We start from the raw sequence: 21,182 nt of genomic DNA on the forward strand, positions 1-21,182 counted from the left end.
AATAAAAAATATATTTTATTGTGTTTTAATATATTTTTGAATTAAATTTAAATAAAAAAAATAAGATGGAGTTGTGTGTTTAGTGGTAGGTATCCTATGATTAGTGGTATGGAGTGTGGTGATAGTGTGACATCTACCACTATATTAGTTAGTGGTGGGTATTACGGATAATCTTATAGAGATCAATAATATAACTCATGGTGGTTATAGTATACCCGCCCATATTGACATCTCTAATAGTATCATTGTTAACCATTTTAGTCTCATATATATCCACACATTTGCATTTTATAATGGGTAATTTCAAATTAACCAGTTTATAATGGGTAATTTCAAATTAACCATAAATTTCAATTTGATATCATTTTATAGGGAGAAATTTATAGAATGTCCATGCCTTATAGTAGAAATTATAAATATAGTTTAAAGTTCTATTGGCTTTGTTACCAATATTGACCATCAGATGTTAGATTAAAAAATGAGTTAGTCACAGGTTGTACCACAAGTATTTTGGTAAAATCAAAGAACTTTGTAGGGTTGTTAGAACATCACAATGTATAGTTAAATAAAAAAGTTTAATGAGATGTAATGTTTAGTTGACATTCAAAGAATTACTCTCAATAATAGTATGATGATACTGTGGTATCCAACAAATATGAAGTTCAATCAATAAAAACGTTTAATGAGATGTAATGCTTATTGACATTTAAAGAATTACTCTCAAGAGTATAGGATGACATGATGATATCCAACAAATATGGAGTTCAATAGTATAGATGAGATGACACGATGCTATCCAACAAGTATAAATTTTAATCCCCGTTGAACTTTTCAATAAAAAAATATATTTTTTGTAAGTTTAAAATAAATGTTTGTAGAATGTTTTTAAAGTTTAATTTACTATAAGTAATAGATGGTAGTATTTTTATAAAATATAAAATAATAATATAACAATCCTGTTAAATTGTATTCACTTCAATCGATCTTAAATGCCCTGGGTAAAAAGATAAAATTTCATAAGTTAAACCATAAGTATAGTTATTTAAAGGGTTCTATATTTAAACTATTTCTATTAAATAAATCGTGATCAATGCAACCATTACAACAATATATCATGCTACGTGCCTCAACTTCAATTCAAACCAAATCGAAACCCAAAGCACTTAATTCAGCAACATCACAAGCCTCTTTCTCGATAATAAACATAAGATCTTGCGACATAAATGTACATCATAAACGCCACCACACTAATTCCCGCAAGAAGATAGTAAAAGTAATCAATATGCCCTCGATTCACATTATCAGATATCCAACCATCTTCACCATTTCCACCTGTCATTTTCCCAACAATCGAGATCAGAAAGCTGCTTAAGAAGCTACCAATCCCTATGATACTCAGGTAAAGTGCGAGGCCCATGCTCTTAAGATCACTTGGCACTTGGTCATAGAAGAATTCCTGTATACCCACCATCGTAAAAACATCACCAGCTCCAGCCAATAGATATTGAGGTAATAACCACCATATCTTCATTGGAATCGTTGCATTTGGATCATCTATTAATCCATACTCACGAGCAGTTTCGAGTCTTTTTGTCTCAACAACGGCTGCAACCACCATCGAAACAATGGAAATGAGGATTCCAATTCCGATTCTCTGAAGCATGGTTATACCTGATGGTTTCCTTGTAATGGATCGTGTAAAAGGAACCAAGATGGTGTCATAGATGGGAATTAGAATCATAACCGAGAGACCGATGAAAGATTGTAGTGTGGCGGCTGGAATCTTGAAATTTGACCCGATTGACCTGTCCATGGTGGTTCCTTGTTTTGTAAATAAGGTGGTAGTTTGAGCTAATATAATTGCATACCCTAAACAACTAACCCATATTGGAACTAGTCTAAGAATTGCCTTTGCTTCTTCCACTTCGTCAATATTACAAACAGTTCCATCTTCATTCGATCCCTTAAACAAAGCTCTGTCGAGAAATCTGAAAAATAAAAAATGAAAGATAATTTAAACCCCCCCCAAAAAAAAACACGAGGAATTCAAGAATAACGTGTTAAATGTTAATGTACTGTTACCTGAATTGTTTAGAACGTTGATGATCAAAGATTCCAAAAGCTTCCTCATCTGAAGACATTACTGAAGGTGCAGTTTTCCAATTCCTAGCTGCTTTAACAAACACGTGGCCAATTCTGAGAAAAGCACTTTTCTCCTCGATTCTTGCTGCAAATCGGTAATTTATGGTTCCAATCAAGAATACGATGAGGGCAAAAGCCATGATTATGCAAGGAATCCCAAATCCGAGAACCCAACTAAGGTTATCTTGAATGTAGCTAAGAACAAAGATTCCGACTGTAGGGCCAGCACACATTCCAAAATACCACCAGTTGAAGAATGAGCTCTTGGCTTTACGTTCTACTGGATCATCTGCATCAAACTGGTCTGCCCCGAAAGCTTGAACACAGGGCTTGTGTCCACCTTGGGCAATTGCGACAAGATACAGTGAAATGAAGAACATGACGACTTGGAGTTGAGAAGAACATGATGATCCGCCATTGGCGGTTTCACAGTTTGAAGGAATAAAAGTGGAAAGAGCCAGAAACCCAAGCGCCTGTCAATTGTGATCAGACATTAATTAATTATCAAAATGATATCAACAGAGCAAACAGTTAATGATTTATTCCGAATTGTTGAATGTAGAACTATCTGCTGATGTAGTTTAACACAATTGTTGGAAAAGTAAAAAATGATTGAAATTAATGAGGAAGAGATGAAAACCAGGACATAAAGCAGAGAAGCAATTATAATCATTAGGTATCGACCCAGAAAAGCATCAGCAATGAAAGCGGCAAGAAGAGGAAGAAGCCTCGCCGTTCCAGCCCACGTGTTGACATTCTCGGCTGCGGTGGCCGTCGATTGCCCCAAGGGACCGGTCAAGTATGTGATTAAATTTGAACTGACGCCATAGTACGCAAATCTCTCTGCCACTTCAACGGCTGCAGGAACATTAAGAGGTTGGATTTTTTTTTTTTACTGTTTTTGGAAATGTTTTTGAGAGGCTAAGCATTACCAATGATAAAATATGCCGATCGCCAGCAACCGGATTTTGATCTGAGAACTGGACGTCCTCTATAGTCGACAACGCCGTCAACGAAGTTGATGAGTAGCGGAGATTCGATTCCGGTGGAGTGGGTGTCGGTGCCGTTGTCATCCATATCAACGTAGGTGGAGTCTTTTCCACTTTATACGTTGGTTGTTTGTTATTCAGTGTCTAAAAGATGACTGTTAAGAGGGTGTTTAGTCTTCTTACAAAATTGCGTCATATTTTATGTTTTTTAAGAGTATATGGCATGGACAACGAGAAGTTGTGTTTTTGCTGATGTGGCATCTCATAACATGGTCATAACACCATGAACACCATTTCCTCTTTGGTGTTATGGCATATCTTGTTGGCGTTATGACATATTGAAACGAGAACATTGATTGGCTGCATATTTCTTCTCTCTCTATTTTTCTCCTCTTAACCTCCTCATAACATAGTCATAACACCATGAACACCATTTCCCTCTTGGTGTTATAAGTTGTTATAACACCACCTCAACGGGCCCATACCTAATGCTCTAAAGCCTTGTCTCCTTATAAATGATGATAGTTATTTTTTATTTTTTTATTTTTTTAAGGAGAAAATTATGTAAATATAATGGATCCTATGGTTATGTATTATTTTTAATAAGTCCAATCTTTTTAAATTTGGACCACCCGATTCTAATAGAAAAGTACACTCCACAACTTTTCTTTTTTACTTTAAAGCAATAAATCATCATGGTTCACTAAAAATTATTTGTGATACCCCAATTTTAACAGAAAAGTACACTCCACAACTTTTCTTTTTAACTTCAAATCAATAAATGATCATTGTTCATAAAAAAAAAAAAAACAAAAACAAATCAGCAACGGTGTACTTTCATAACATCAAGGCTAACTAATTGATCATTTTGTAAATGAAAACTAATATAAAGTTATAAACATCTATCGTACAATCTCTATCGTTTTGTACATTATCTTTGTTACGTGTAAACATAAATCACACACAACTATAAGCTAAATAGCTTAGTGAGCAACATCTCATCCCAATATAAGTTTCATAAGGTTACATACTTCACTAGTAATATATTGTTTAATTTCGTATTTACTTTATGAATGTATCAGATTTATAATTTATATTCAAGATGAACCCCTCGTCATTTCATATACTTTATCTCATATTACGTACACACAATTCACATCTAATTTCATAATCGTTTATCAACATTCTCAAGTAGCTTTAACCAAGTTGTTATCTGCTTTCATTTAGAAATGCCATTGTTTGCTCATTTTGTCACAGATTAAGCTACAACTTGCATTCATCTTCAATATTATATTTATGAATTTATAAACTAGCAAATATCTCATATCTGGAAACAAAATACCACTCCTCTAAATATTTCAGGTTAAAAAAATAATAAAAATAATGAATAAATTAAAACAAAATAAATATATTAAAAAGACAAAAACTGATAAAAAAAAAAAGAATCATTATAATCGTGATACTAGATGATATATAAATAAGGTAGAAATAACCAATTTAGTGCTTAGGACTAAGTTTGTATATTTTATTATGGGGAAAGACCATATGTTAGTTATTACAAGTTTTTAGCTAGTTTGGGATCTTTATTGAAAGCATTCTAGCAAGGAGAGAGTATAGTTGCATAAATGACCAAAATTATGTTATTTGAGGACATCCTCTTCTCTACTCTTCTGATTCATGTAATCAACCAAGATCACTCTCCTTCATGGTAATTTCCTTCTCCAAATAAATGGAATTTGATGATTGAAGTCATGGTCAAATTCTCTGTTAATTTAGCATCTAGAGGTAGTTTCTTCTTCCATCATCTTTTAAATTCGTGTTAGCGTTTGTGTGTTTGTACAAATATCAATGTAATGTTCCATTTATAATGTTCTAATGATTTTTATGTTGTGATTTCATTTCTAGATCCATCTGCAAGCTCTAATTAGCTAATATTTGTGAGATTTGGAATTTGGAATCTTTTGATGGGTTTTCTTATTCATCAATGGTGGAATCTAAATTTCATGATTTAACTTGAGGATTCATGGTGTTTTATGTTCATCTAATGTATTTAGTTCATTACTCATCATTATAATTGAAATCATACTCTCATTTGAGTTAATTGATTTCTGGTCATAATTTGGGTTTTCTAGTCCTAAGGGTTCTAGCCAAAATCCATGAATCATGATGTATTAGGAAGTTGTTTTGTGTTTTTCTTTGTTTAATCAACAACTTTGAGGCCTTGTTAGTAATCCATTTCTGTAATGATGTTGATTGAGTTTTTGGTAAAGTTAATCTTCTTTGGAGTTCATGTGAAGATTTGAGGTCAATCTTAATTGAGGATTGAGTTCTAATCTTCCATGACTTCATGATTTTAATATTCTTTAAGCTTCTATAAAGATATTAGTTCATTTGGCTGAATTCCACCTTCATACATAGCGATTTGGTGCAAATTTAAGTTCCTTACTCTCATTAAGCTTATATGTGAAGTTTATGAGATGATTTTGTGATTGAGGTCTATTCTAAGGATACGAACCATGTGGTGATTCTCTCTTATGTTCAATTGTAGTGTTTTAACATGTGTTTTAAGCTATTGAATTGATTTAGATTTGAGGTCTTATATAAGAAAAATGGTGAAATAAGAAAATAAACCAAAAAACATGATCTATTAGGCGAAAATCGCAACATGCCTCATTATGAAGCATGGCACACTTTCAAGTCCGTCCCATTTTTTAGTATTGTAATTTTGTGTGTCTTAAATTTAGTATTTTCCTTTTCTTTTCTTTGTCTTCCATAATTAATAATAGGACACTTAAGGTGCATTGTGAACTTATTATAATGAGTTGACCTAGAGAAGGATATATTAATTTTTTACAACGTTATGATGATGATATTACGTGTTGAGTTAGAAGCACAAGCTTGGTGAGCCTATGAAAGTGTAGCACCTAGTTTCTGGTATGTAAATCTTATTCGAATATTGCCTATTTTAGCCTTGGACTCGGCGAGTCATAGGTCCGACCCGCTGAGTAGAGACGCGACCCAGGTCACGTTTTAAGTTGGTGACTCGGCGAGTCCATATCCTGGACTCGGCGAGTCGCCGCTGTTGGATGAAACCCTAAGTTTCAGGGGTTTGCACCCTATTTAAACGACTTAACAGCCCCAAGCCAGCCCCCATTCACCCTTAGAGCCCTGTATCCCTCGTTCTAAGCCGTTCCTTGAGAGTTTGAGACTTTTGTGGGTGTTTTTGAAGGTTTTGAAGGAGGAAAGAAGTAGATCCAGAAGAAGGGAAGCCATCCAGGCAACTATTGTGTTCTTCCAGCAGTTCCCTTGAGGTATAACTTGTTTTCCCCATGATTCTATGCTTAAAACTTCATTTGGGTCTTTCTTAGTCAAATCCCCAAGCTTGTATATGCATTATATGTCGTAATAAGATGTTTGGCCTCTGGATCTAGGCAAGATTGAGCTCCAGGAGCTCAGATCTGTTAGCTTTATGGCCCCATGTTGCTTGTTGGCCCTAGATCTACCCTTTTAAGGCATTTTCAGCCCTAAAATCCATATTGGTGAATATCCATACGTAAAGTTGGAAACTTTATGTGTGATTTGTGTCCTAGAAGTCCAGATCTATGAATGGCATGGACTGGAATCGAGCAAATCGGTGTATTTGGTGGATGCATGGTGGCGACTCGACAAGTCGTATATGCGACTTGGCGAGTCTGGTCGCGAGTCACCGAATTGGTCCCTTTATGATGTATCGAGTTTGAGCCGTGAGTCACAGGGGGTGACTCGGTGAGTTGGGAGCTGAACTCACCCATGTTAGGACTCGGCGAGTCAATGCCCTAACTCGGCGAGTCCAAGGCAATCTTCATAGATCAAGAACAGACTCGGCGAGTTGTTCATACAACTCGGTGAGTCTTAGCATAAGTGTTCTTCGGATGAAGATGAACTCGACGAGTTGTTCATACAACTCGGCGAGTAGGATGAAGGGGTTGATGTCAGTTTAGGAGATGAACTCGTCGAGTCATAGCCTAACTCGACGAGTAGAATCAGGGACCCAGGAAAATTGTCTGGATAGGGACTCGGCGAGTTGGAGAGCCACTCGGCGAGTCGGGTCAACTAAAAGTTGACTCTGATTTGACTTAGGGCTAGACCAGGGGTAAAATGGTCTTTTTACCCAAAGGACAGTTAGCAGTGTATGATTAAGTATATTGTGGGAATTACAGCCGGGGAGTTTCTGGAGCAGCAACAGCAGTAGTAGGTGATTAATTCCCACACAGACCAGCAGCTATTTCGAGGTGAGTTTCCTTTCCAGTAGGAATGGGTCTAAGGCACCAAGGCCGACCCGTGTAGACGAGATGTTAGTACTAGAGTGTGGGCCGAGCCCGTACCTCTGGGTTTAGTCAAGTATGAAATATGTGTTAATATGATAGAGTTGCTTATACTTGTTGTCTGCGTGATACTTGTATGTTATGGGTTAGCGGTTGAGTGTGGGCAGGGCCCGTATCTCTCCGAGGTTGGAGTGTGGGCTAGGCCCGTATCTCCCCGATAGCGAAGTGTGGGTAGGGCCCGTATCTTCACAAGTGTGGGTGAGGCCCGTATCTCCCGACTAGCGAAGTGTGGGCAGAGCCCGTATCTTCCCGAGTGTGGGCAAGGCCCGTAACTCCTAGCGGAACATTGTTTGTTATATGTATGCATGGTATGGGGGAACTCACTAAGCTTTGTGCTTACAGTTTCAGTTTTGGTTTCAGGTACCTCCTCAGCTAGGGGAAAGGAGCCGGCGCGGTAGCAGCATGTCACACACACACTCTCTGGTTTCCGCATTTACTAGCTTTTCTGGGATTCGATACTCTGATATTCTGATTAGTTGTATGTTTTGGTTTTCAGACATGGTTCAGTTTATATTATGATTGATCAAACGATGTTTTAGTTATTAATATTTTCTAAAGTAACGTTTTTAAACAAATTTTTTTTGGATGTGAAAATTGGATCGTTACAAGTTGGTATCAGAGCCCTGGTTTGAGGGATTCAGACACGTCTTCGGGAGTGTCTGAACTCAAACCGAGGGATTGAAAGATTTTCTAAAAGAAAATGTTTTCTAAAATTTAGAAAAGAGTTTTGAGAAAGAACGAAGTGTGTGATGTGCGCGACCGGCCGAGCTCAAGTAAGTATTCCCCATAGTACCCATACAAGTTTATGTTATGTTTATCAGCTTTCGTAGAACCGCATGCTAGAATAGGACTAAGGATCTAGGAGTGATGCCTTATGTGCCTACTATTTGTGTTTCAGTTGTATGAGAAATTGCATGCTAGTTTTGAGTAGACAGTAAGTAGGATAGCCTGATTAGGTTATGCCTGGTAGTATGAGCTTAACACTATATGCTAGCTCAGTTCCTGAAAGTGGGTAGAGTTAATTGAGATTGTTACCCTTGTCTGAATGTTGCTTGCTTCGTGCTTCGTGGGACTCTGAATAATGGGAGTTAGCCATTAGGCGAATGCGTCACGTCACATGTAATCAGGATTGAATAATCTTAGAGTGCCAAAATTGATCCTACTGCGCAGCTCTTGTTTGAGTCCAACCGTTGTAGGGACGAGTCGGGTACTCGAAGGATTATCTGAGCCTCGTCACATGTGATGGTATTCGGGTAATGGCTAATTGGCGTTACAATGAGGCCTGCAGCAGCTGAGGACTGGTTAGAGTAGAATTAGAGATCTCCCGAGGGCAAGCCTAGGATGAGTATAGCAGAGATCCGCAGTAGTGAAGGGGATCTGGTGGAGCCGAGGCATTCCCTGGGGAAGGTACGGATAGATGTGGAAGGTAGTATGGGCCCGTACTACTGAAAGTAGAGGATCCGTACCCGAACCAAGGAAGGCCAAGATAAGACCAGGGAACCTGTAAGTAGTTGTGATCCCTCAGGAAGTAGCAGTATCACTAATGATTGTTGTGATGTATTTCGAGAATGGTGGTACTTCGATCGAGGCCGACAGATGGCGGTTCAGGAGAGGGGTCAGGTTCGGGATCAGGCTCCGAGCCGATTGATGAGAGGCTACGTGAGTTCATCGCGTCAGAGATCACCAGGGGCATCCTTGAGTCGACCCCCATTCTCTTTGGGTCGATCAAGGAAGGGATCATGGAGTTGATGGAGGATCGCCTACGGGCATTCAGGAGCGATATGGCCTCTAGCCAGTCAGGATCTCGCACACTGTCCTTCAAGGACTTCAGGGGCAGTGGTGCGCCGGATTTCCATGGGGTGAAAGACCCCATTGTCGCCAGGCGATGGATTGTAGATATCGAGTCTGCCCAGTTGACTAGCTTCTGCCCCGAGGGGTCGAAGGTGAGATACGCAGCGGGGTGTTTACGGGACCGAGCCCGGGATTGGTGGGAGTCAGTGGGTGACGCGTTGGGAGCCTCAGCTATCGAGGCAATGACCTGGTCGGACTTTGTGACCAGGTTCAGGGCAGAGTTTGCGCCGGCTGTCGAGCTTCAGCAGCTGGCTAGGGAGTTTCTAGACATGAGGCAGACGACGGAGACTGTGGCGGAGATCACCGCCAAGTTCCGGGAGAGGGCTTTATTGGTGCCCCATTATGCTGGTGACGAGGACATGAGGAGGACTCGTTACCATGATATGCTACGAGCTGACATCCGGGAGCATGTTAGCTTTTCGGCTTGCCCTACCCTGGACTCCATGATTGCCAGGGCTAGGGAGAGGGAGATAGATTTGGAGCACATCCGGAAACGGAAACTAGAGGAGGGTCAGGTAGGAGGGGCTTCGGGGAAGAAGCCCAAGGGATCAGATGGTAGACCGAAAGGCCAGTCAGGACCAAGCCGCTGCGGGAAATGCGGCAGGATGCATGTGGGGGCATGTAGGATGGGATCAGGAGGCTGCTACAAGTGCGACAAGACAGGGCACTTTAGTAGGGATTGTACTACTCCAGTTTCAGCTATTCAGACATCAGAGTTGCTGTGTTTTCACTGCAACCAGAGGGGCCACAAGAAGGCCAATTGCCCCCAGTTGACAGTTGCAGCGCCAGTGAAGGCACCAGCTCCAGCGACCCTGCGGATCACGGATGGTCGGCAGGGCAAGGCAGAGGCTCCAGTGGTGAGGAGCCGGGCATTTCAGTTAACTGCCGAGGAGGCACGTGCCGCACCCGATGTGGTGACGGGTATGATTCTTTCCTCTATCTTATTTTTTTATGATGTTATGTTATTGATATGTGCTCTATATGTATATGTATGCATTAGGATCGTTCCATGTGAACAGCCTCCCAGTTCAAGTGTTATTTGATTCAGGTGCATCCCGATCATTCGTTTCCCTTGCACTTAGCAAGAAGTTTCATGAGTCATCGGGCGAGTTAGATTGCCCTTTGGAAGTGGAGATCGCTGACGATCGATCGGTGCGAGCATCGATGATATTTCGAGATTGCGTGCTGCGCTTGTTTGAGGAGCGCTATTTGGTAGATTTGGTTCCCATTCCGTTGCGTGGGAACAAGGTGATTATAGGCATGGATTGGCTGAGCCCTAATGGGGCGGTGATAGATTGCGCGCAACAGCTAGTACGGGTCAGGACCCCAAGCGGGGGAGAGTTAGTGATTCATGGAGAGAGGCCTCAGTGTGGACCCACTGTATGCTCAGCTGCGAGGGCTGGGCACTACCTTCAGCAGGGATGTGCATGATATGTCGCATATGTGATGGATACCCGGGAGGCGGGTAAGGCGATAGTGAGCGAGGTTCCGGTGGTCCGAGACTTTGCAGATGTTTTCCCAGAGGAGCTTCCTGGGATACCTTCAGAGCGACAGGTGGAGTTCAGGATCGACCTTGTCCCTGGCGCGGCTCCGATAGCCAAGGCGCCGTATCGGTTGGCCCCTCCCGATATGCAGGAGTTGTCTATGCAGCTGCAGGAGCTGCTAGACAAGGGATTTATTTGTCCGAGCAGTTCACCCCGGGGAGCCCCGATTCTGTTTGTAGAGAAGAAGGACAGGTCGCATCGCATGTGTATAGATTATCGGGAGCTGAACAAGGTAACGGTGAAGAACCGTTACCCGCTTCCGAGGATTGATGACCTATTTGACCAGCTTCAGGGAGCATCTTGGTTCTCCAAGATTGATTTGTGTTCGGGTTATCATCAAATGAGGGTCAGGGAGGAGGATATGCAGAAGACCGCGTTTCGGACGCGCTATGGTCATTATGAGTTTGTGGTGATGCCGTTTGGGCTCACCAATGCTCCTGCCGCGTTCATGGACCTCATGAACCGCGTATGCAGACCGATGCTGGATCGGTCTGTGATAGTCTTTATCGATGATATCTTGGTTTATTCCAAGACTCGGGAGGAACACGAGGAGCATCTGAGAGAGGTATTGGAGACCCTGAGGAGGGAGAGCTTGTATGCCAAGTTCTCCAAGTGTGAGTTTTGGTTGCGCGAGGTGCAATTTCTTGGACACCTCGTCAGCCAGAACGGGATTCTGGTTGATCCGGCCAAGGTCGAGGCCGTGATGAGATGGGAGGTCCCGAAGTCTCCATCTGAGATTCGGAGTTTCCTGGGATTGGCGGGCTACTATCGGAGATTTATCCAGGATTTCTCCAAGATAGCCGTACCCCTGACACGGCTGATGAAGAAAGCCGTGGTCTTTCGGTGGGGACCCGAGCAGCAGGCTGCATTTGAGACGCTGAGACGGAGATTGTGTGAGGCGCCGATCTTAGCCCTGCCAGAGGGCGTAGAGGATTTTATGGTCTATTGTGATGCGTCCATTTCTGGGTTGGGCGCGGTACTGATGCAGAGGGGGCATGTCATTGCCTACGCTTCGAGGCAGCTCAAGCCTCACGAGGCGAACTACCCGACGCACGATTTGGAGTTGGGGGCAGTGGTCTTTGCTCTCAAGATTTGGCGACATTACCTCTACGGGGTTCGGTGTACCATCTACACGGGCCACAAGAATTTGAGGTACCTCGTGGACCAGCCGAATCTAAACATGAGGCATCGTCGGTGGTTGGATGTGGTGAAGGATTATGATTGCGAGATCCTTTACCACCCGGGGAAGGCCAATGTGGTGGCCGATGTGCTTAGCCGCAAGGCGGCGCCGATCAGGGATGTCTGCTTGAGGATGACTGTGGTGACTCCCCTGTTGGAGCAGATTCGGGAGGCTCAACAGGAGGCTATCAAGGAGGAGCATCGGAAGAGCGAGCGCGTGGTGGGTCAGGTTTCCTCCTTTTATTATGATAGCCGAGGACTATTGACACTACACCGTAGGGTATGGGTGCCGTATCACGGAGGCGTGTGCCAGATTTTGATGGAGGAGGCGCACAAGTCCCGATTCTCTATTCATCCCGGGGCGACGAAGATGTATAGGGATCTTCGTCTGGATTACTGGTGGCCCTGCATGAAGCGGGATGTGGCATGGTACGTCGAGCGGTGTTTAACCTGCAGGAAGGTCAAGGCCGAACATCAGAGACCGCATGGCAAGATGCAGCCGTTGGATATTCCACTGTGGAAATGGGAAGATATCACGATGGATTTTATCACGAAACTTCCTAGGACCGCACGTGGAGTGGATTCGATTTGGGTCATCGTGGATAGATTGACCAAGAGTGCTCACTTTATTTCGATTCAGGAGAGCATATTGGCCGAGAAATTGGCCGACATCTATATCAGGGAGATTGTGGCACGGCATGGGGTGCCAGTATCGATGATCTCGGACAGGGATGTGCGTTTTACTTCCAGATTTTGGAAGAAATTCCATGACGAGTTGGGCACTCGTCTGCATTTTAGCACCGCCTTTCACCCGCAGACGGATGGCCAGAGCGAGCGGACCATCCAGACTCTGGAGGATATGCTGCGGGCGTGCGTGCTAGACTTCGGTGGTAGCTGGGATACCTATCTTCCCCTGGCCGAGTTCTCCTACAACAACAGCTATCACGCGAGTATCTACTGCCCTCCCTTCGAGATGCTGTACGGACGGAGGTGTAGGACCCTGATATACTGGGGTGAAGTTGGCCAAAGGGTCATGGGGAGCACCGAAGTGGTGCTCAAGACGACCGAGAGGATCCAGCAGGTCCGGAGCAGGCTTCAAATTGCTCAGAGTCGGCAGAAAAGTTATGCCGACAAGCGTCGATCCGATTTGGAGTTCCAAGTTGGGGATATGGTTCTTCTGAAGGTGTCGCCTTGGAAAGGCGTCATACGATTCAGGAAGCGGGGCAAGTTGGGCCCGCGATTCATCGGACCGTTCAGGGTCATAGCCCGGGTGCGCAAGGTGGCGTACAGGTTGGATCTGCCAGCCGAGCTCAGCCAGATCCACAACACTTTCCATGTTTCTCAGTTGCGGAAGTGCTTAGTGGACGATTCAGCAGTAGTGCCTTTGGAGGATATTCAGGTTGATGACAGCCTGAATTACATTGAGCGCCCAGTCGCAATCCTCGACAGGAAGTCGAAGGATTTGAGGAACAAGAGAGTGGAGTTAGTGAAGGTGCAATGGCAGCACCGCAAGGGTTCGGAATGGACTTGGGAGCCGATGGACGAGATGATGGAGCATTACCCCGAGCTGTTTCAGGATCGAGCAACAGACTTTGAGGACGAAGTCTAAAATAAGTGGGGGAGATTTGTAGCACCTAGTTTCTGGTATGTAAATCTTATTCGAATATTGCCTATTTTAGCCTTGGACTCGGCGAGTCATAGGTCCGACTCGCCGAGTAGAGATGCGACCCAGGTCATGTTTTAAGTTGGCGACTCGGCGAGTCCAAATCCTGGACTCGGCGAGTCACCGCTGTTGGATGAAACCTTAAGTTTCAGGGGTTTGCACCCTATTTAAACGACTTAACTGCCCCAAGCCAGCCCCCATTCACCCTTAGAGCCCTGTATCCCTCGTTCTAAGCCGTTCCTTGAGAGTTTGAGACTTTTGTGGGTGTTTTTGAAGGTTTTGAAGGAGGAAAGAAGTAGATCCAGAAGAAGGGAAGCCATCCAGGCAACTATTGTGTTCTTCCAGCAGTTCCCTTGAGGTATAACTTGTTTTCCCCATGATTCTATGCTTAAAACTTCATTTGGGTCTTTCTTAGTCAAATCCCCAAGCTTGTATATGCATTATATGTCGTAATAAGATGTTTGGCCTCTGGATCTAGGCAAGATTGAGCTCCAGGAGCTCAGATCTGTTAGCTTTATGGCCCCATGTTGCTTGTTGGCCCTAGATCTACCCTTTTAAGGCATTTTTAGTCCTAAAATCCATATTGGTGAATATCCACACGTAAAGTTGGAAACTTTACGTGTGATTTGTGTCCTAGAAGTCCAGATCTATGAATGGCATGGACTGGAATCGAGCAAATTGGTGTATTTGGTGGATGCATGGCGGCGACTCGGCGAGTCGTATATGTGACTCGGCGAGTCTGGTCACGAGTCACCGAATTGGTCCCTTTATGATGTATCGAGTTTGAGCCGTGAGTCACAGGGGGTGACTCGGTGAGTTGGGAGCTGAACTCACCCATGTTAGGACTCGGCGAGCCAATGCCCTAACTCGGCGAGTCCAAGGCAATCTTCATAGATCAAGAACATACTCAGCGAGTTGTTCATACAACTCGGGGAGTCTTAGCATAAGTGTTCTTCGGATGAAGATGAACTCGACGAGTTGTTCATACAACTCGGCGAGTAGGATGAAGGGGTTGATGTCAGTTTAGGAGATGAACTCGTCGAGTCATAGCCTAACTCGATGAGTAGAATCAGGGACCCAGGAAAATTGTCTGGATAGGGACTCGGCGAGTTGGAGAGCCACTCGGCGAGTCGGGTCAACTAAAAGTTGACTCTGATTTGACTTAGGGATAGAACAGGGGTAAAATGGTCTTTTTACCCAAAGGACAGTTAGCAGTGTATGATTAAGTATATTGTGGGAATTATAGCCGGGGAGTTTCTGGAGCAGCAACAACAGTAGTAGGTGATTAATTCCCACACAGACCAGCAGCTATTTCGAGGTGAGTTTCCTTTCCAGTAGGAATGGGTCTAAGGCACCAAGGCCGACCCGTGTAGACGAGATGTTAGTACTAAAGTGTGGGCCGAGCCCGTACCTCTGGGTTTAGTCAAGTATGAAATATGTGTTAATATGATAGAGTTGCTTATACTTGTTGTCTGCGTGATACTTGTATGTTATGGGTTAGCGGTTGAGTGTGGGCAGGGCCCGTATCTCTCCAAGGTTGGAGTGTGGGCTAGGCCCGTATCTCCCCGATAGCGAAGTGTGTGCAGGGCCCGTATCTTCACAAGTGTGGGCGAGGCCCGTATCTCCCGGCTAGCGAAGTGTGGGCAGAGCCCGTATCTTACCGAGTGTGGGCAAGGCCCGTAACTCCTAGTGGAACTTTGTTTGTTATATGTAGGCATGGTATGGGGGAACTCAATAAGCTTTGTGCTTACAGTTTCATTTTTGGTTTCAGGTACCTCCTCAGCTAGGGGAAAGGAGCCGGCGCGGTAGCAGCATGTCACACACACACTCTCCGGTTTCCGCATTTACTAGCTTTTCTGGGATTGATACTCTGATATTCTGATTAGTTGTATGTTTTGGTTTTCAGACATGGTTCAGTTTATATTATGATTGATCAAATGATGTTTTAGTTATTAATATTTTCTAAAGTAACGTTTTTAAACAAATTTTTTTTGGATGTGAAAATTGGGTCGTTACAGAAAGAGTGCGATATTGCAAGCTATGTTCCAAACTATGAACTTTACTTTAAAAAGATTTCATGTGATATGATTTTCAAATATGGTATAAGTTGTTTTTGTGATTCTTATGTGCTCTTACATCCTATATGCTTTTTATAAATTCTATTTAGGAGTTTGATAAGAGAAAGATTTTGGAAATTAAAAACGGGTTTCCTTAAATCTCAAAATACGGAAACCTAGGGTGATGCGGTGCAATTAGGCCGGACCCTTGCCTTTCGAACTAGAAGTACCTAAAACATAAACTGAAAATTGTAAGCACAAAGCTTAGCGAGCTCCCCCAAAATACCTCATACCATATAAACATACATCCAAGCATATCTGGGTGCTTGAAGTCCCCTTTGGTTTATTTCAACCGGATACTGTCAAATATATTTGGGTGCTTGCAATGCCTTTCGGTCTATTTCAACCAAATACTATCAAGCATATATGGGTGCTTGCAATCCTCTTCATTCTATTTCAACTGGATATTGGGTCTATTTCACCACTACCACTACCATATAATACCACAACAAAGAATCGCAAAGTCATCAAGCAAATAAAGACATAACCGACTGTTCTCACGAAGTCAACCATCATACTACAACATAAACTAGTGGGCTGACATTGGTGCCTTCGACCCATATATACAGTGAAGGAAACTCACCTCAAACTGAAGGTATCAAATCAAACTCAGCGGATGACTCAGGAAATCCTCTCCCTAAGGCACAAGTATAAAACACTAATTAGAAATCAAACCAATATTCTAATATAAAAGTCCAACCCTAATTCTTGACTTAAGGCAAATAGGTTTCTTCATCCTTGCCTCATTGGGCCTCCCTCCCACTAAGGCCCAAATCCATACAAGTCCAAAAATGCATCCAAGCCCAACTACAAGGCCTTTAAGGACCAATATGGCCCAAGAGCACCCAACATGGCCTAAAGTCCAAAAATGTCTTGCTACAATAGGTGGGCCCGAGGCCTAATCCTAAACAAGTCAAAAGTCTAACAAGACTCTGTTACACCCCAAACCGAAACAGCGTAAACGTTTGGGGGTGGAGGACGTTATGTATAGTATCATAACAATTGCATCATAGTAATCAAAGTAAACACAACCATTACATTACGATATGAATATTTACCTCTGTTGGATTCATTGTTTATGTATATCAAAAGTATAACAAAATACATAGACATGGCTCTATACGCTCCGTTTTCTCAAAATGTTGCGGGAGTACCTGTCTACCGATTCCCTGAGAATACAAGCGATTTTGAATCAGCATCAGCATTAAGCTGGTGAGTTCATAAGCGTTTGTTTTAAAAAGCTGTTCTGGGTCCTTTCGAAAAGTGTGTGGTGTTTCTCCAGAAAACCTTATATTTTCTTATGTAATGAATGTTAAGTAAAAAAATTGATTCTTACTAGTTCCTCCTGTGAGTACTTAGTGTATATAATCATATACAATTCAGATCAGACAAACAATCGATTATGTGGTTCTGCCTCAAGCCCACAATCAAACAAGGAACAAGAAATGAGGCGGAGTTACACATCCCACTACAAGTCAGATCTTCAAGTATATAACCCTGAAGTATTCACTAGATACATACAAATTTTAATTGTATTGGTCCTTTGATAACTGTTGACATTGTTCCTCAAGAAAATCCAATATTTTCTAACATGTAAGTTTTGTTTGAAAACCCTGGCTACCACCAGTATGTATAGCATGTTATGTTTTGAAAACCCTGGCTACCACTGGTATGTATAGCATGTTTTGTTTTGAAAACCCTGCTACCACCAGTAAGTATAGGATGTTCTGTTTTGAAAACCCTGGCTATCACCAGTAAGTATAGTATGTTTTGTTTTGAAAACCTTGGCTACCACCAGTATGTATAGTATGTTCTATATTGAAAACCCTGGCTACCACCAGTATGTATACTATGTTCTGTTTGAAAACCCTGACTACCACCAATATGTAGAGCATGTTCTGTTTTGAAAACCCTAGCTACCACCAGTATGTATAGAATGTCCTGTTTGAAAACCCTGGCTACTACCAGTATGTTTAGTAGTTTTATTAATTAAAATAAAACCATGTATCGTTCCAGTGTAATGTGTAATAGTTCTATTAAATAAAATAAAACTAATGAAGAAAGGAATCTCGTAAACAAAGATTAGTTTATACTATTGTGAGTCGTATAACCATGCTTGATATGACCTAGTGACCTTTACGACGTACTTCAAGTGTCGGATGTTTGATATTTGTCACCCCAGAGATGCCCGCCTAACTGTAGCTAGCAGCTCAGGTGTGGGATTGTTAGTCCCGAATAGATCTATTCACAAATCTCATGCTCTCCCTACAAGAGACTTTTGTTATACTAAATGATAGGATTTATTATGGACCCCGAAGGGTAGAATTGAAGAGATGTCTCACAATCCTATATTAACTAGTTTACGTGTGGTTCTGTATCGTTTTCTCGTATTTGAAACCGTTTGTGTACTTGGTAGAGTATTAATAATTATACTTAAATAATTATTTTATATTATACTTTTGTTATCCAAAGATAATAATGAATATCATAAACTAAAGTTGTCATAGTTTATATGTTTGTCCATGTATATAATTTGAATCGGTAAAAACTGTATAATGAATACCCCAAACTATACCTATTATAGTTTGCCTGAAATGTTATGTACTTGTCTTGTGAATTTTTCTGAAACTATGCAATTATGTTTTCTAGTCAAAAGCACCCCTTATGCTCAACATATTACAAAAGGGATAAAATATCTAAATATTTTATAAGAATATGGAAATCGTTTGACTGTATCAATTGCATAAGTTTTAAACTTGTTGAAATCCTTTTGTTTTAGTTCACAAAATCATTTGTGTTTGGCTTGTATCCCCCCTGAAAACTCTAAAAACCATAAAAGTGTAGGGGTATGAACTCACTGTTAGTGGTGTGCAAGCGTCGAATCAACAAACTGGAAATGAAGACCCTCGGGTTATTGTATGTGACACTTAACGGAATCCAAATAACAATTATATATATATATATATATATATATATATATATATATATATATTAGCGATTTCGTTAGATAAAGTGTTAGAAAACACTTACTTTCGGTTAAAGAATGTTACCAGGACTTGATTGAATCGAGGAAAAACGAGGTTTTAGCCAAGTTCACCACCTAAGGAGGGTTTACGACCGTGAACAACCTCTTGAAGGGTGTATGGCCTTTGAAGGTTTGAAGTGTGTACGACCGTAAACTCAAGAAAAAGTATGTTGGATTCGATGAAAATGTGTTTTAGATGCTCCTAGCCAACCTCCAGAGGTGATTCTTGATGATTTTTCGAAAGAAATGAGGGTGTTTTGAGGGTTTATGGTCGAGAGGTAGTGAGGAAAAATGAGGGAGTTTTCGGCCAAGAAGGTTCAAATGGAGGTGGGGGTCCCGTATATATAGGTTGGGGGTATGGTCGGTGGTGGGGTCCACCTGGAACCAGCCACAAATGGGTGTACGGTCGTAAACAGGTTTACGACCGTAAACCCACTTAGACCAAAAACTTTTGGTTTTTCAAGAAAACTCAGGTTTTTTCGTGCGATTTTGGTTCCAACTCATATATAAAATTTAATTATATAAAACTAGATGATTTTCCAAGCCAAAGGAATTTGACGGAAACTCAATAAAATTCAAATTTTATTAACGAAAATCAGCTAATGGTAACGGAAAAAGGTTCGGGTTGTCACAGACTCGAGCCCAAAAATCTCCTAAGTCCATAGACTGCGTACGCGTGACGTACATGGCTCATACGGCCACCGTACGTTGATGATCTAGATTTGGGGCATTGGCCCGGTACGCACAACGTACTCTAGAATACGCCATGTGTATTGGTCAGTCAACCCAAAATTGCACCCATGACTTAATCCATTAAGCTTTAACATCTAAAACTTAGATCCAAACTCACAATAGTGTCTTAAGCCATAAAGTTGCAAACATTATGTTCTTGCATGCCTTATTGGGACTCAAACCATGAATTAATCCCTCTAACTCTCTTAGGTCGTAACCAACACATGCATGGTTGAGTATTAACCTTCAAGATACGGTTTTTATGACTTTATGCATTCTCAAGAGTCCAAAAGGACATCTCGAATGGCCTGAAGTAGTCCATACTCCAAAACACCAAGTTATGGGACCAACATATGCTAAAATCTTCCCTAAAACTAGATCTAAGGTTAGAATGAACAAGTTTCATACTTTATACCTTCAATATGCTAGAAATGATGCACAAACTCTGGATCTAAAAGCTCCCTCTTCTCCTTTGGTTCACCTTGTAACGCCCGCAAATTCGGGCTAGTCAATTTAGAGACAGTAAGAGTCAAAAATGATTTTTTGATAGAATATTATTTAGAATAAATAATATTAACCAAGTTATAGTATATGTCATAAGGGTTCCATGCATATAAAGAATGCTAAAATCCGAGTTATAACGAAGATGTGATAACCTATTTAAGTTTTACGGCTAAACTGACACGACACCACGTAACGTAAAAAGTGCATTTTTATAAATTACTTTTTAACCTTAGCGATCTAAATCAAAGTCTTAGTATACATTAAAGCAAGAGTGTGCATAAAAAGAACGCTCAAATTTGACTTTTTATGGGAAAGTTATGATTTTTCTAAGATTTGACATAAAATTGCACAGTCCGAAATTTGAATTTTAGAGTGATTGATTTTTGGCCGACACAACCTAAATGAGAAATGAACATCTCATTAATAGGAGCTTAATGATAAAAAGGAAGACGAAAATGGAGCTCGTATGCAAAAGATATGGATGAAACTTAGTCTATACTCTTTGAGAGCGACAAATTCGATACAGTTTTGTAAATCTGAGATAGAATGAGAATTAGTGGACGGGTTCTAAATGAAAGTTTTAGTACTCATAAATACCAACACGTCGATATAAATAACGTTGATAATAGAGCTTGTATGTTAAAGATATGGACGAAACTTAGTCCCTACTCTTCGAGCGCGATAAACTCAATACAATTTTGTAAATCGGAGATAGAATAAGAATTAGCCGACGAGGTCTAAATGAAAGTTGTAGTACTCGTAAATACCAACATGTGGACATAGAGAATGAAGAAAAAGGATCTCGTACGCGAAATATACGGACGAAATTTAGGGCATACTCTTTGATCAAATCCCTATAAATAAAGGATGAATTCTTCATATTTTCTTCACACCATAAACCTTTCTTTCTCTTTATAACTTCTTTCTAGACTCCCAAAACCCTTATAAATCCCTAGTAACCTTAAGGTTCTAGAGGAAATCCCCGGGGAGCCTGAAGTCTTCGAAAAAAAGAGCTTTTAGGATCAGAAGCTCTGCTCCAGTGGAACCCGGTTTTTAGCAAAACCCGCTCTAA

The 21,182-nt window shown here is 41.5% G+C and overlaps 1 pseudogene across 1 annotated transcript; it reads right to left on the reverse strand.

The window, feature by feature from the left end:
- Positions 1 to 995: 995 nt before the first annotated feature.
- On the reverse strand, positions 996 to 3,324 carry LOC145027424 (protein NRT1/ PTR FAMILY 5.10-like; annotated as a pseudogene). The gene is made up of 4 exons (XR_013675347.1): positions 3,075 to 3,324; positions 2,783 to 3,000; positions 2,083 to 2,615; positions 996 to 1,988 (listed from the first exon to the last, which is right to left on the reverse strand). The product of XR_013675347.1 is annotated as a protein NRT1/ PTR FAMILY 5.10-like (transcript).
- Between the last annotated feature and the right edge of the window lie 17,858 nt (positions 3,325 to 21,182).

Source organism: Lactuca saligna, chromosome 1 (genome assembly GCF_052625555.1).
Source record: "Lactuca saligna cultivar CGN05327 chromosome 1, ASM5262555v1, whole genome shotgun sequence".
Lineage (NCBI taxonomy): Eukaryota > Viridiplantae > Streptophyta > Magnoliopsida > Asterales > Asteraceae > Lactuca > Lactuca saligna.